This window comes from Lissotriton vulgaris, chromosome 1_1, assembly GCF_964263255.1.
Source record: "Lissotriton vulgaris chromosome 1_1, aLisVul1.2, whole genome shotgun sequence".
NCBI classification, from domain to species: Eukaryota; Metazoa; Chordata; class Amphibia; order Caudata; family Salamandridae; genus Lissotriton; species Lissotriton vulgaris.
The window spans coordinates 1,206,287,927-1,206,303,804 of record NC_141685.1 but is presented as its reverse complement, the minus strand read 5'-3'; positions in this window follow the sequence as shown (position 1 = coordinate 1,206,303,804).

The window sequence follows — 15,878 nt, the reverse complement described above, 5'->3', positions numbered from 1 at the left end:
ATAAGAGGATATTGTTTGTGTTTAAGCCTCGGTTCGTCGGCCCTCTGAAGGTAAGTCTCTTGGATCGCCACTATGTCAAGATGGTGATCTGTGAGGTATTTCCATACTTTCTGCCTTTTCTGCAGTGAATTAAGGCCTCTAGCATTCCACAATGCAATCGTAACCACCATCTTGTCATTAGGGGTTCACCTCCTCTGCCCATGGCCGCCTATCTGTGTCCCCTAGTATTCATTTTAAGAACATGACAACCCCATATAAAAGTCATACTATACATGTAACTGCTCCAGCCCACCCTCTCTGTCCCATAAGCCACCACCATGTTCCAACACCCCCCCTTAAAAACTCCATAAAATAACACCCCAACAATACTAACAACCAGTTATGCTAGATGAAGACTGGATCGTCGCTGGTGTGGAACACTCCACTGTTGGGCATGTCAGTGGGAGACTCAGCCGGAGTTCCATTCCGCGCCCATCCCGGCTTCTGATGATAGCATCAATGTTTGCCATCGTTCAGTGTACATGAATTAATCGGTATACGCCATCCTCAAATAGGGCTTCTGCTAATGTCCCACAAATCTTGTTTTTCCCCCGCCTCAGTATTCTGGCTGCCGGGTTGCCTCACTTCTTTTTACCTGGATAGAACCTGTGAAGTGTGATCTAGTGTTCACCCTTACATAGCAATTCAGACCCCACTCCACGGAACCAAAGGTGGCACAGTCACAGACAGGGCCTCTATCTTTGTAAGCTATCACGGCCACTGGTCATCGACAGTACTGAACTCAGCTTTCCTTGTAATTTCGATCATTTATGCCCTCCTTTCAGACTTGCACTCTAATGGTAATTTCTCAGGATTCCCCATTCATTGCCCCCCGGCTTATCAAGCACAGTTCTCGCTTCTCCAGGATTGAGTCCCAGCATTTGCATTCCCTCCTCGAACTCTGTGATATGATGCGTCTTATTCTTGAATTCGAAGCTCAGACCGAAGGGGTATGTCCACCAGTACCTTATACGCTCCTCGTGGAGTTTTGTGGTAATGGACTAGAATTGTTGCCTCTTCACCAATGTGGCTGGGGCTAAGTCCTGGTACAACGAAAACCCTGGAAAGCGATGTCGCTCATTGTCTGAGCCTCGTGAAGCGCGGCTTCTTTTACTTTGAAGGAGTGAAACTTTGCAAGGACATTGCACGGTCTGTAGCGGTCCCCGGTTGGTCGCCCCCCCACCCGGTGCGCTCTCTCCAGAATAATTTTGAGCTGCTGTGGGCTGAGAATTTCCACATAAAGACCCTCCAGGAAGGCCTCTAGGTTTTGCCCTTCTGCCCCTTTTTCCAGGTCACGAATTCTTATATTCTCGCACCTGGCCCTGCTCTCTAAGTCTTCTGATTTCTGAGGCGCAAGCTGTTGTTGCTTCTCTAGATCCTGTAGTTGTTCCTGGGTGTCCGTGGACCGCTTATCCAGATCCTGGCTGTGGGTCTCCAGATCTAGCACTCTTGTGCCAACTGAGTCCACATCTTGCTGGAGCATCACTACCCGTGTAGTCAGGTCTGTTTTGAGTTGTTCTATGGATGCCTTGATATCTTGGTTTAGCTCTGCGCGCAGTTCAGACTTAAATTCCTTTAATGAGGTCAACAGGTCCTCTTTCGTGAGCGCCATGCTGTCAGTGGAGTCTCCATGCACCGATGATAGTCGTTTTTCAGCCAGTGCCTTATCAGGCATCTTCTTTGGTGGCATAGATACGTCTCTCTAATCAAAGAGAGGTACCCCAACAACCAAAGGGGTAGGGTTCCAAAAGACAGTATGTCAAATATAATGTCCCCTTTGGACAGATCATAAGCAGGCAGAAAAACTTGCAACTTTACCACACACTAGTCAGTTCATACTTTCATACTTTCAATTTGAGCAACAACGAAGATGATGTAAAAATAGTCAGAATTTATAAAAATGTACACAATTTATTATAACATTAAAAAAAAAACACAATGAAAGGAATAATCATTATATCCTATTACAATACATGCAGGTAATATTCACATAGTGGGAATAAAACATAAAAACATTTTAGTTAAAAATAGAACGGGATACTGTAGTCCGACTTAAGTTAATCAAACTCCAAATTCGTATAAGTATCTTTAAGTTGGAGACGTTGTATAGTCAAATGACTTAGTGTATCCCAATTCACAAGGGCATCGACGCGTTTCAGTTTTGGCAACTTGGTTTACGAGCCAGCACCTTCATCAGGATTAAAAATGATAAATTCCCACAATATATGGAATATCTCATTATTTTGCTAGTACCGGGCTTTCCTAAATTCCTCCAATACTTGATCTCAAGTTAGATGATCAATTGGCGCACCTCACATTGCAGACGCCCGATGAGACTTTGATATGGTTTCGGTCTCACAGCGGATTACCGGAGTTATATTGTAGATACTTTTTTATGAGGTCTAAATATCGTTGTGGTTGCACAGAGAATAACGTTGCAAAGTGCGGCTTTTCTTATCCGATAAAGCTCTCACCCGGGATACGAGACCGCCCGAAGTCTGATCGCGAATGGCGTGCCTTCGCCAATGTGGGGTTCTGTATCTCGAAGTCAAATTGAAAGTATGAACTGACTAGTGTGTGGTAAAGTTGCAAGCTTTTCTGCCTGCTTATGATCTGTCCAAAGGGGACATTATATTTGGCATAGATACGTCTGCCAAAGCCAGCATGTGTTTGTGGGCGTGACAGTGGTCGCATGAGAAGTTCTCCCCGAGCTTCTCTGTCTTCGTCAGGGTAGTGGCTTGTGCCCTGGCTTTGCGTTATCCACTCCTTCAACCCCTTGGGTCTGTCGAGATATAGAAGGCATCGTCACCAGGGTCGTTTCCCCCTGCCCCCTGGAACTACCAGGCGGGACCTGTATGCAGGTACTGCTATGCTTGCCACGTTGTGGGCGGACTAGGTCTTCCGGGGGAACACTTTGGAATCACCCTTATAGTCCTATGAGAACACTGTAGCTCTGGTGGCCATGTTGAAGTCAGGCATAACCGACCGATCCTTCTATGGGTGGCGAGCCATGCGGGCTGGCAGTTCCCTCCAGATCTAGGATGCTCCCGCCACCAGTATGAGTTCCACAAGGTCTCTTCTTTGTCTCCCTTCACTCACTTGTAGCGTAGTAGGCAACACTGACCGTACTGCGCCGCCGACAAGGGGCGCCTCTCTTCTGCTCTCCCGCGGGCTGCTGTCAGAGGCCTCCAGCCATGGTGCGTACTCGCCCTTCCTGAAATTGGCGCTCCGGTGCAGGCTCCACTGTGAAGCCGTGGGACTTCCAGCAGCTGACACCGCTGGCAGGTGGTCTCTGCTCCCTCGTAGGTTGCGGTCGCCATTTTGTGAGCTCTGCGGTCGTGGGGGTGTAGCTCGATCCAGCCCTACTTGGTGAGGCGGGTTTCTTTGTATGGGCTTGCTGGAGTCGAAACCAGAATAAGCTCTGGTAATCTATATTAGTTTTGTCTTGGGGGCCGTACATCTTCCGGAGTTTCTCTTTCATTCCCCCGTTACGGCCCCCATGTTGCGGGGCTCTGTCCCTCTGTCCCTCTGCTCCTGACTTCAACCTCAGCTCTTCTGAGCAGCTGGGCCGTAACACATCTGCTCCGCTGGTCCGCTACAGTATCCCCCGACTGTTGAGGGTCGCAATGGGCCGTTTTGAGCTGAATTGATGGTGCTGCTGTGCCTCCGGGCCCTTATTTATGAGGCCTTGCGTCAGTTTTGCGCCGCCGGTGCATTCACTTTTTGTGACGCACCAGCGGCGTACAAAATGCGCCTTGTTGCGCCATATTTAAAAAGTGACGCATCTAAGTAGATGCGTCACTTTTTGAACCCCTGCGCCACATTATACCTGCGTCAGGTATAATGTATGCAGAGGGAGCGTTCCCCCGCAAAAAGCCTCGTAATAGTGACGCAGTGAAATCTATGAGATTTCACTGCGTCACTTTTAGGCTGCTGTTGCGTCAAAATCTTGCGCCTGCCTCACAGCAGGCGTAAAACTGACGCAAGCCCTTTCACATGGGGCTTTCCCCATGTGAAAGGACGCATTGCTGGAGTTGCGTCACTTTTGTGACACACTCCAGCAATGCGTCACTTTTGCGCTTACAGATTCGTCAGAAATACTGACGTATCTGTAAGTCCTTGCGACATGATGCGTCATACATTAAATATGACGCATCATTGGTGTCGCAAGAAGTGCGCAGTGAAAAGTGACGCATCGCTGTTTTCACGCAGCGATGCGTCACTTTTCATAAATGAGGCCTCCGGGATTTTGGCGCGGACCGGGAGGTAAGACACTTCTACTCGGCCATCTTGCCCGGCCTAGCTCCCCAATGTCCACTTTTAATGGAGACCTTAGTTTAAGCCCTTAGTTGGAGAACCAATTGTTCCAGCCAAGTATCGCATTTCGAACCCTAGAAGGGACTTATATTGCCCCTTCATACTGGATTTAGAGAGTTCTTTGAATACCATCAAATTGCAAATGCTACACTATTATTCATTGTGAAAAACAATGCATGCTAAATCTATTCTTTTGTGGGAGCTCAGGAAAGTCTCGTAGAGGTTCAGGTATCAGTGGCTTAGGGTACCTTTGGTCATGGGGCATTATAGTAGAATGAAATCTGTTGGCTGAAGCAGATGCAACTTTTAAAAATCAAGGCACAATTTACAAGGCCCCTGCACCGCTGGTGCGTCACTTTTAATATGGGAAAAAGTGATGTACCGGTGGCACAAGGGACTTGTAAATAAGCCCCACAATATTTATTGCAAATACATCGGTCACATTCTGAAGGTAAATGTTTGTAGCATTTTCACGGTGGATACCGCGCCTGGCTATACAAACGTGTAGTTTAAATAGATCAAGTGGACGTCTTGTTTAATTAACTCAAATCTATGGGGGCTTTTTTCCAAGCCCATGTGCCGCCGGTACGTCATGATGCATCGGTGGCGCAAGGGGCTTTTAAATTTGCCCGCCCCTATATATATTTTAGAAACATGGCAGTGATATAGTAGAGAGCATAGACTCCAGGAAGGGTTCCAAACAAGCAATATATTCATCTGCCAGGGCCTGTCTGCAGCTGACACAATGTGTGATTGTTCTCCCTTTCAGACCTGTGCTGTTAGAGTTTTGTAAAATGCCATCGCGGCTCAGAGGAGGGTGACAGTGATCGTGATGAAGCTGCATTGTTGAGGGGTTTCTTTCCATCACAGCCGCAGCTTTTCAAAGACATGTACCATGCTCTGGCTCCATTGATCAGCATGGGGAGCGAAAATTCTTCCTTGCAGGCCGTCTCGCTGTTGCTTTCTGATCCGCCCTTGACGGGAAGAGGAGAAGGCGTTCCTCAGAACCCTTTGACTTACGTTTGTGTCAAATACTAGAGAGGGCTTTGAGCCTCTGCTGGAGAATTGTGTGAAAAATAAAAGGGGCCAGAAAACGAGGAAACTGTAGAACATTTTGTTATCAGACCTCTAATGAAAGAATGGTGTGTATTTTCTGCTTTCTCTGACCCTCTACCCAGGCAGGCCCTTTCTGCACCGGTCCCCTGAGAGAATACTGCCCTTCACATACTCATACTCATATTCTCATCCAGCGCTTAGAGACCCCTGTGGTTATAACGCGCCATATAAATTAAATAAATAAATAAATAAATAAATACATACTTTTCAGCTGCCACTGAAAAACATCGGGAATTGCAGAAACTCTTTGAAAGCACAAAGAACAATTGTATTTAAAGAAAGAATGGCGTGGAACTATATACGGTGAACATGTCAGCGGCCTTAATCTAAATAGAACTGTTCAAATAAACTATTTTGTATGTATTTGAAGGTTTACTGTTTTTATCATACAATGATTTTCAAATCACTGTGCACAGTCATATGAACTCTGCATTGCACATTGCATCCCCCCCTTCTTGCTTAAAGAATTATAACGTTGACAAAACGCGAGCTCTAATACATACGTCTCTGCTCCTTATTTTTAGGTCTTGGTTGCAAAAAGCCTTAGGTGTCTGTTTGAAAAACGCATTGTCTCAAATACATAACATTTATTTTAGAGTGAGCTTTGGGTCAGTCTGTTGCTCATGATTGGATGGCTTCGCTGTCTATCTCAGGTGTCTGCAGTTCTTAAGTTGTAAAAGAATGAGTGCTGGTGTCCAAAGGTCCGCTCCGAAGTCCACAGTTGGTTCAATTAAATGTCAGCATCTACAATACCAAAGCTATGTAGCCTTCAATTCACTTCATGCCTCTCTAATCCATGACCAGACACTGCTTCTTCGCCCGAAATAATCCAGACCCAATGCAATGAGACAAACATCACTGGTAGCATAAAAGGCCACTTTTATTTGTTAGATCAGGCAATTTCATAAATATCCGTAAACCTTCAAACAGTTGTAATTTTACACTTATCTTCAGAACCATTGAATTTGCATATTGTACCAAAACCATAACATTTATTTCTGTACTTGTTTGTTTATAACTGTATTGTTCCAAAACCAATATAACTTCCTTTTTCTTGAATTCACCACCATGTTTCAAAATCTTTCACTTTTCCATCTTTTCTTTCCTTTTCCCCCATCCTGTACCTCCCACCACCCTCTCTCATGAAGGACGGTCAAGTCCGCTCTAGATCTTGACCTCCCCCTATTCCGCCACTCCCAGATAATAGGATACACATCAATTGCCTGACCTACAGTGGCATATTGCATGTTGAACATCTCTGTCTTTCCATATAAAGCTTTTTAACAACATAAACAATTTCATTAAACATTTTGTCATCAAAGGGTGGGTGGGCGGGCCTCGCCTAAAACCTCCTGCTTCCTACTCCTGCAACCTCACATGGCGCCTCTCCCCTGCCTAACGCCTACGCAGTAAGCTACGCGCGCGCCCCGTTCTAACAAGTAATTGCTCTGGGTCCGTCCACCCGGGCGAAAATCCGCGGGGGGAGACCGCTTCGCTGTGCTCCCCCCGAGGATCTCATCGCCCGAAATAATCCAGACCCAATGCAATGAGACATACATCACTGGTAGCATAAAAGGCCACTTTTATTTGTTAGATCAGGCAATTTCATAAATATCCGTAAACCTTCAAACAGTTGTAATTTTACACTTATCTTCAGAACCATTGAATTTGCATATTGTACCAAAACCATAACATTTATTTCTGTACTTGTTTGTTTATAACTGTATTGTTCCAAAACCAATATAACTTCCTTTTTCTTGAATTCACCACCATGTTTCAAAATCTTTCACTTTTCCATCTTTTCTTTCCTTTTCCCCCATCCTGTACCTCCCACCACCCTCTCTCATGAAGGACGGTCAAGTCCGCTCTAGATCTTGACCTCCCCCTATTCCGCCACCCAGGAAAAACCTTGGATTTTTCCTGACCCCACCCGAAAAACAAAACCATTCTTATTTTACTTTGTTGCTACTCAGTTCAGCTCGTTTTTTTTTTTTGTTTTTTTTTTGGAAGACACCCATAAATCCACTTTTAGAAAATTTGTATAACATGTCTCTACTTTCAAGTATGCAATACACCATCCCTAATTGTGTGAGGTGGGCCCCGTCTTCCTTAAACAAATGGCCTTCCTTCCCAGTGATGCTGTCATGTGCAATTGTCTGGATCCCCAAACCCACCCAGACAATATGCATAGCCCTGTTTAACTTTTCTTGGCTTTTTCCCTGGCGCTATGTCTCCTTGCATTTCTCCATTGTTGTCTAAACACAAATTTGTTCCACACTAAACTGGTCCTTAGCCAATTTTCTGATATCACCGCTAAGTCTAAATGCCTGGCTTTGATTAAACTTAAACCCGATAATGCCACCAGGTCATTTTCCCCTAGATGGAGAATTAGAATATCAGGATCACCTCTGTCATACCCGATTTTTGCCAATAGAGGGAAAAAAAAAAAAAAAAAAAAATCGCCCAGCGCATGCCTCCTTTACCGCACCAGTAAAGTTCATGCCCCGCACCGGGGATATACACCATCAAGAGGTCACATCTTGCGTCGCAACTGTTAACAAGACACCTTATGCCCTGCCCTAGGAGCAAGGTCCTCCACCAATTTCTAACCGCTCCAGCTAGAAACCACCATATACTTACCCTTCGCAGTAATCCTGCGAAATACCTTTCGTCACCACAGTTCACCCGTCCTAGTGTATAACCCCACTCCCCAAGCGGCCACATTGAGGATTAACAGCAGAGACCACCGCACTAGTAAAGTCTTGTGAATACTGTGACCAACGCAAAGCCGCTCCTGCTTCGCAAATGTTGATAAAGAAAAACTAGGACCTGCCCAAGGAACAGGTCCGCCACAAAATTTTAACCGCTCCGGTCAAAACCGCCATATACTTACTCCTTGCAGGAGCCCTGCTGATACCTTCCGTCTCTGCAGTTGTTACAAAACACCCCCATTGAAACAGAGTCAAAGTCCACTTGAGGGTGGCATGTGGATGACCGGGTTCCCTCTTGACGCTGCACGCCGTGGCCACTTAGCTCCTCCGTCTTCTTCCATAACCGAGCCCGTTCGAAGCAAAGCAATGATGATGAAAATGCCTTTGCAGTGTGTCCTTGAGGTTTGATAGACTGCCATTATTGTAGTACTACCCTGTACCTGTGTTCGATAACTTTTGGTAACATGCACATGCCACTGTCCTTCTTGTAACACCGTTGTCTACCTCAAGCTTTTGCTTGCTGTCGATACCTGCACAATTGCCGCCACTGCCTATGTCATGTGCATTCCTATGGTTGAGCGCCCTACACGCACTGCAGCAGTATACCTCCACTTGTACGTAGTACGCTTCGTAACCTGCTCATAAGACAGAGTTCCTCATGTAATGCACTGCTTGCCACCCCCTGTACCCTGTTCTATCACGATCGGCCCCCTGCCCCAATCAATGCCACCCTCGCTTATGCCAGTTGTTCAGCTGTAATGCTCCCCCACATCTCCAGTCATATCCCTTCTCTTTGTATATAGAGCTAACTCTAATCACTAGTATATGGAATAGACCTTTGTACTATCTACCCTGCCTATGAGGCTCTTAGAGTATATCCATTTGTATCTCCTCCTTATGTGACTTTACATCTTGTACAATTGCAATAATATATATATATATATATATATTCACACACATATATATATATATATATATATATATATATATATATATATATATATATATATATATATATATTTTTTTTTATTTTTTATTTTTTTTTTTAACACATGTAATCTAAAGTCCTTAAGTTTCTCAACCGGTTCCAATGCAAAGCGCTTTGACACCTTCGGGCCAAGTTCGCGCCACGTAAAATCGCACATATAAATAAATAAATTATAAATCACTGTTCCCCCTGTGAAGCACTCCGACTTCCCCTAACAAAGTCCGCACCGTACAAAAATTGCACACTTAAATTAATAAATAGCGACCTCGCCATCTCATTACAAGAAGCCTATTGCAGATAGTTCAGAGTTTCCATTAAAATGTTTAGCTTCTCAACAATATATTGGTTTCTCGTCTGCAAAAGTGGCAGATTAAGAGAACGACCTCATCGCGTGGCATAGCAGTTAAGACGAGAAAACGACATGATGTTAGACATCAGAACGGGGGCATTAAAGGATTGTCATATTATGATTGAACTGCCTACCTGTGCAGTCAGAAAGCCTGGCCCACGTTACAAATGTGATACCCTGCAAGCTGTTTCTCTCTATGCCTCGTTTATTAACCTCAGCTGTCAAAAAATGGTCCAGTCTTTACAGAAACCTAATATTAAGCACAACTATAAGACCAAGATATTATGTAACCTTGGAGTTCTGACAATGGTTTTCTCTTCTGAGTAAGAAGCATGATAGGTCATCATTCGCGTATTATTAAAGTTAACATACCAAGTTTCACAAAAAGGGGAGATTTGACGAGTAAGCAGCTGTGCAATGTTGACATTTCTCACAACAACGCCCTTTTGAAGTCAGCAATAATTTTCGCTTTTACATAACTAGCAACCCCAACCAGGAGATTGAACAAGCCCTTGGTTCAACAATCTACAAGAATTCGTTATCAGCCACTTGGTTGCAGACACGATTTTGTAGGTGAGGCGGGTCACAGCATTGTGAGGCGAGACACAGCATTGTGAGGCACGTGGCAAATGACACTTGTTGCTGCCCAGCCAAGGAACAAAACTCCGGTCCCTCATGGCACCTGCCAAAGTAAACCAATTTTGAGGTAGGTCTGTGCACAGTTAAAACGCAATGAAAAATGCATTCAGCAATATGCAAAAACGGACCTGAAACTACCTGCACTCAAACGTATATACGGAACCTCGCAACCGAAAACCAAAGTAAACAACTCTAGCAAACGGTACACTAAAGCACATGAAGAGCGTTTGCGCAACAAGCAAGGTTTCCCACTGAACCGGGACTTATTCAGCCACACACGTGGTCATTCAATTGGAGCAGTTTAACTAGGCGAGGTCTGTGACACGTTCTGTATTTTAGGGCGCATACTTCAAAGAAGGCACTCATTTTTAACATTAGGATCAATGTAAGTATCCCCCAAAATAAAGGCATGCCTTACGTATAAACACTGGAACTGGTGGAAATAAATGGAGCAGATAATACAGACACAACCATGAACCCGCGCATACCACCCGGCTCGAGGAGAGAGAGGCACACGCCACAGAGGTGACTGTCACAGCCGACTGCCTTAATCCGGAGGCTCATTCCGCCGCCGTAGGTGGAGGGAAGAGAGACCTCGCCTCGCCTAAAACCTCCTGCTTCCTACTCCTGCAACCTCACATGGCGCCTCTCCCCTGCCTAACGCCTACGCAGTAAGCTACGCGCGCGCCCCGTTCTAACAAGTAATTGCTCTGGGTCCGTCCACCCGGGCGAAAATCCGCGGGGGGAGACCGCTTCGCTGTGCTCCCCCCGAGGATCTCATTATCTCTCTCCTGCAGTTCCCATGCTTTCTCCCTTTGTAAATAATTGTTTTCTTTCGCTACCCCGCCTTTGCTCTGTTTGTCTTGTTCCCTTTCTTGCTCTAGGTAAAGGTTTAATGAAGAAAAATGTGTTGGTTCCGATGAAGCATGATTTTTTGAGAATAATAATGCTTGATCAAGTCTGCTCATAAGTGTGTTATTAATTAACTTAACTAATGGTGTGAAAATCATGAACGTTAAACTTTCAGAAGTACAACCTGAAAATGTGCAAGAAGGGCATAACACGTTTAGTAATCAGAAGCTGCAATATTAAACGTGTAGAAAACATGGAAAATATGAGATTTAATATAACTAAAATAACAAGAGAGAGAAAAAAACTTGAGAAATCAATCAATCAGGACATTTGTAAAGCGCACTACCTACCCGTGAGGGTCTCAAGGCGATGGGGGGAAGGGGGGTGTTGCTACTGATCGAAGAGCCAGGTCTTTAAAAGTCTCCTGAAGGCCAGTAGGTCTTGGGTCTGCCGCAGGTTGGTGGGGAGGGTGTTCCATGTCTTGACGGCGAGGTGGGAGAAGGATCTGCAGCCAGCAGTTGTTCTTTCGGATGCGGGGGACTGTGGCGCAGGCGAGGCCGGCGGAGCGGAGCTTGCGGTTTGGGATGTAGAAGTTGAGTCATCTGTTGAGTTATGCTTGGCCGGTGTTCTGGGGGGCCTTGTGTGTGTGGATGAGGAGCTTGAAGGTTATCATCTTGCTGACGGGGAGCCAATGAAGATCTCTCAGGTGGGTGGTGATGTGGCTGCGGTGGGGGATGTCGAGGATTAGTCGTGCCGAGGCGTTCTGGATGCGTTGTAGCCGCCTCAGGAGCTTGGTTGTCGTTCCTGCGTAGAAGGCATTCCGTAGTCCAGCCTGCTGGAGAGGAGGGCCTGGGTGACTGTTCTGCTTGTTTCGGTGGGATCTGCTTGAAGGTCCTGCAGAGCATTCGTAGGGTGTTGGAGCAGGTTGAAGAGACGGCGTTGACCTGCTTAGTCATGGAGACGGTGGAGTCGAGGATGATCACCAGGTTGCGTGCGCAGTCAGTGGGTGTCTGGGCTGTTCCCAGTGATGTCGTCCACCAGAAATCGTCCCAGGCTGAAGGGGTGGAGCCGAGGAAAAGGACCTCCGTCTTGCCCGAGTTCAGCTTCAGTTGGCTGTTCTTCATCCATTCGGCGACGGCCTTAATTCCTTTGTGGAGGTTGGTTTTGGCGGTGTGAGGGTCTTTAGTGAGGGAGCTGATTAGCGGGGGGTCGTCGGCGTAGGAGATGATGTTGAGGTCGTGCTGTCGGGCGACGTAGGTGAGGGAGTGCCATGTAGATGTTGAACAGCGTTGGACTGAGGGAAGAGCCCTGGGGTACGCCGCAGATGATCTCGGTGGCGGTGGAGGGAAGGGTGGGAGGCGAACGCTCTGAGTTCTGCGGAGCGGAAGGATGTGGTCCAGAGTCCAGGGCCTTCTCTTGGATCCCGGCATTGTACAGGCATGTTCGTAGTGTGTGGTGCAAAAACAACAGTTGATGGACAGAATGCAGAACAATGTCAAATATTCACCCCAGTACAGAGATCTGGGCCTAAATCCATAGTTTTTTTGCTCACCAAGCCACCCCAGTTCAGACATGGCCATATGCAAATCAGCCTTGACCCTGTGCCTCATGGGAACAGTCCAGCCCGAACTGCCAAGCCAAGTCTTCCCTGGACCGGAATCAAGCATCCTAGGACCGGTTTCTGGCTATCAGCCGTCATCAGCCAGGATAGCTTGACTCCAGTGGCGTGGAGAGCACGGGACTCACGTCTGAGCATACCCGTCCCACTCGGGGTGACAAATGCAAAAAACAACAGTTGATTGACAGAATGCAGAACAATGTCATACATTCACCCCAATACAGAGATCTGGGCCTAAATGCATCGTTTTTTTTGCTCACCAAGCCACCCCAGTTCAGACATGGCCATATGCAAATCAGCCTTGACCCAGTGCCTCATGGGAAAAGTCCAGCCCGAACTGCCAAGCCATGTCTTCCCTGGACCGGAATCAAGCATCCTAGGACCGGTTTCTGGCTATCAGCTGTCATCAGCCAGGATAGCTTGACTCCAGTGGTGTGAAGAGCACGGGTCTCACGTCTAAGCATACCAGTCCCACTTGCGGTGACAAATGCAAAAACAACAGTTGATGGACAGAATGCAGAACAATGTCAGACATTCACCCCAGTGCAGAGATCTGGGCCTAAATCCATCGTTTTTTTGTTCACCATGCCATTCCAGGTTGAACCCAGCCATATGCAAATCAGTCTTGACCCTGTGCCTCATGGGAACAGTCCAGCCCGAACTGCCAAGCCAGGTCCTCCCTGGACTGGAAACAAGCATCCTAGGACCGGTTTCGAGCTTTCAGCCCTCATCAGCCAGGATAGCTTGATTCCAGTGGCATGGAGAGCACAGAACTCACGTATGAGCATACCCGTCACACTCGGGGTGACAAATGCAAAAACAACAGTTGATGGATAGAATGCAGAACAATGTCATACATTCACCCCAGTACAGAGATCTGGGCCTAAATCCATCCAACGATGCAACAGGAAGTCTCATTTGTAGCCCAATGATGACATCACTACCAGGAAGTAGCCTTCTCCATGCTTCATTCAGACCACAGAGCTGGACACAGGAGGAGGCATAACACTGACCTCCAGGAGCCACACCCTGCAGTGCCCATACAGGAGTTGAAATCAACCACCATGACCCAAGAAGCGCAAACTCAAGATCAGTGAAAAAGAACTTGAGTACCTGATTGAAGGAGTGAGCAGGGACCACGATCAACTGTTCGGGAAGCTGTCTCGGAACGTGCACGAGGCATCCAAGAGGCGCATCTGGGTGCACATCAAGGCAAAGGTGAATGCAGTGGGAGTCACCCACCGGTCCATCAATGATTTAAAAAAGAGGTGGTACGACCTCCGAGCCCGTGCCAAGGAGCGAATAGCTGATAGACTGGGGGAGACAAGGAGTACGGGAGGGGGACCCTCCACAGTCCTTGAAAACACCCCCATGGAGGACCTAGTGGAGGACACCATACACCCTGAAGCCTGTGTGGGCGTTACCCAACTGGACACCTCCCGCACCACACACCAAACACAAGGAAAGAGGCATGCTACTGCGACCCCATACCCTAACAATGCCCATGCCCCCAGTGCAATCCATATTTATGACCACAGTATTCCAGTCCCTGCTCCTCCCAAATGCCCAAATGCATTGTAGAATCTGTAGTGTGTAAATGTACCTTGATAGCCACACACAGCCAGAATAGTTAAGATACACAGACACCTAAAGCCAGCCAGGGGATGCAGACATTAACCAATAGTGAGCCTGCATGCATGTTGCAACATCCCAGGTGCCTGAATCATACCAGTAATCATGCACTCTTCTACATCACAGGTGCTGCGCATACTGACTCGTCCGACAGTGACATCCTCCACATCCCGGAGACACCTGAAGAGATGGAGGGGGAGAGGCAGCCTGCACCTGCACCTGCACCGACACCCAGGGCCACCCCTGCAGCTACATGCGGAGCACAACATCACGTCTCAGCACATATGGAAGTGGAGCGGACCCCACCCCCACCCAGGAGGCAGACACGGATCACAGCAAGTGTGCAGGCCCACGCCCGCAGCAGGTCAAGGCAGCGCTCCGTGCCCACCACAGCAGCCATGAAGCAACACACACACAACTTGGGCCTGGGCATTGAGGGTCAGATGCTGCGTGTGCACCGCAAACAGGCGCAGCACATGGCAGCAATGCAGCTGCAGCTATACAAAAAAGCAGGCAACATCAGTCTCCTCACAGAGAGTGCGCAGGAACTGACCATGGCGGTGAAGGAGAGCAACCAGCTGATGGTAACGTAGCAGGACGTCACCCGCAGATGCCACAGGCAGCTGCTCACATGGCTGTCAGCCTACACCCGTTCCAATCACCTGATCGGGAACGCCACATCCCAGCTCTCGCAAAGATCATTGGGCATGCAAATCCAGATGGTCCAATAAAGTGCTGACGTAGCAAGGGCCCTGGAGTAAGTCACCAACGCTGTGGAGCACCAACAGGTGGCAGACTATAGCAATGCAAGGGGGAGAGGATGATGCCAGCAAAGAGGCATCTAGCCTCAGCAGCCTGTCTGTGCCGGTACAAACAGTCAGGAGGCGCAGTGCCTGGCCGAACACTACATCCGAACAGAACCAGCCTAACGTGGAGGGTGAGAGGTGACAGGGTGCGCGCTGCAGGAGGCGCTAGTTCCATGACATTTCAGGCTATGCTGTGGTGAGGCAACCATGCACACCAACTCAGGTTACATGACCTTGGATGTTTAAACGCCGTACCCTTATTTGTTGCAGATGGAAGCACATTGAGACTTTGTGAAATAAACAAAAGCTTTATTTTGACAACAAATCATCCTCATGTCAATCATTGATGTGGCTTGCATGAGTGCAGTGTTGTGTGATGGGTATAGATGAACTAGAAATAGTCCACGATGCGGCAGCAGATCTCGGGCCGGTATTTAAGGGCCCCACCAGTCTTGTGGAGGATGCAGAATCTACTCTTTAACATGCCAAATGTTCGCTCAATCACATTTCTGGTGTGTATATGCGCACCATTGTACCTCCGTTCCTGTGGTGTTGCTGGGTTGAGATATGGGGTGAGGAGGTATTCACGGAGGGCGTAGGTGCTGTCACCTGAAGGGAGGAGCAGAGGCTCAGTGCCTGTTATGCGCGACAACATAGTCTTAACATACTGTATGTGGGCATGTGTACTTACCTAGGAGATGTCTCTCGCCAAATTCGCCTCTGACCAAGCGGGTGTATATGCCGCTGTGCCGGAAGATAAATGAACCATGTGTGCTCCCTGGGTATTGTGCCAAAATGTCTGTAATGATGG